This window comes from Medicago sativa, chromosome 4 (genome assembly GCF_051527215.1).
Source record: "Medicago sativa cultivar Bolivia chromosome 4, Bolivia_mono, whole genome shotgun sequence".
Classification (NCBI taxonomy): domain Eukaryota; kingdom Viridiplantae; phylum Streptophyta; class Magnoliopsida; order Fabales; family Fabaceae; genus Medicago; species Medicago sativa.
Window position 1 is genome coordinate 98,557,127 of NC_140752.1, and position 1,545 is coordinate 98,558,671.

Here is a 1,545-nt window from a genome sequence, read left to right on the forward strand (position 1 = left end):
ACAAGCCCAATAGCAACTGTTAAGAAACATGGCATCCAAGGATGAAGGAGAGAAAAGCTTAACAAACTCTTTGTATTGATGGAAATGAAATATTACAATATGAGAAAGTTACAATAAAGGAGTACATCAAGGCCTATTTATAGGCATCCACTAACTAGTAACTAACACTTCTTATCACTAGCTCTAACTAACTTCATAATTGGCTATTGAGTAACAATTACACCAACTACTAACTATCATTATTCTTAATAGCCTCCCTCAAACTCAAGGTAAGAGAACTCTTAGCTTGAGTTTGAATTACAAAGCTAGCACCAAACAGAGAGAAAAAAAAAATGATCAATACAAATCTTCAAATCATAAGAGAAAACTTCCAAACAGAGGTTGCTCTTCAATTTTCATACAAGGAACACTGAAGGATAGGGAGCTTCAACCAAATATTCTCTGCAATTGATGTTGCCACTCAATAATACTTCAAATGTAGGAGCAAAATAAACCTCCAGTAAGAATGAACATTCACTCCATAAAAAGAAGATACCAATAGTGCATGCAAGGCAAATATAGTACTCACAAACGACAAAGGCTATCATCAGTAGAAAACCTTTTCCATATAACTCCTCCAACACAGTATGGGAGTATGAAATGCACCACAAAACCATATCCAAACAATGTCCAAACACTGACAGCAAACTGATAAAAGAAAACCATAGAGAGAAATACTTAACCATTAAGAAGAAGCCACAACTCAAGGCTTAACCACTTAACAGAAGCTAAGATCAATAAAGCCAACAAAGGGCACAATGCTTAACCACCATAGGGCAGAAGCGAGAAAGATAATATGAAGAGTGCTTAACCACCATAGGGCAGAAGCTAACATCAAACAAGCCATAAGGCAAAGGCTTAACCACCAAGCAGAAACTATACTCAACGTTTAACCACTTGACAGAAGCACACCAACAAGAAATGCTTAACCATCTATGACAGAAGCATCATACTTAACCATCATAGACAGAAGCTAAAGAAGAAGAAGAAAACGACGCTTTACCATCCTTGGACAGAAGCACAACGATGCTTAACCATCCATGACAGAAGCACAACAAAGCTTAACCATCCTTGGACAGAAGCACAACAACGCTTAACCATCCATGACAGAAGCACAACAAGGCTTAACCATCATGGACAGAAGCACAAGACAAAAATCAACGCCATAGGCGAATAAGAAAGATGAAGAAGAAAGTCATGGACAGAAACTGTAGCCATATCATGGTACAAAAAACCAGGAGAACAAGAGAAAATTTCAGTAACATCCAGGACAAACAAACTGAGAATCAACAGAACAACAGAACCACTTGCACAAGAGCTTGACAATATAGAGAAACAATCAATTCGGAAAGGAGCTGCTGAAATGTGCTTCTGAAATGAGCTTCTGAAAAGAGCTTCTGAAATCTCTGAACACAAAAACAACATATGCTTCTGAACCACAAAGAAGGCTTCTGAAGAGCTTCTGAACAGCGTATGCGTCTGAACAGCTTCTGAACAGCTTCTGAA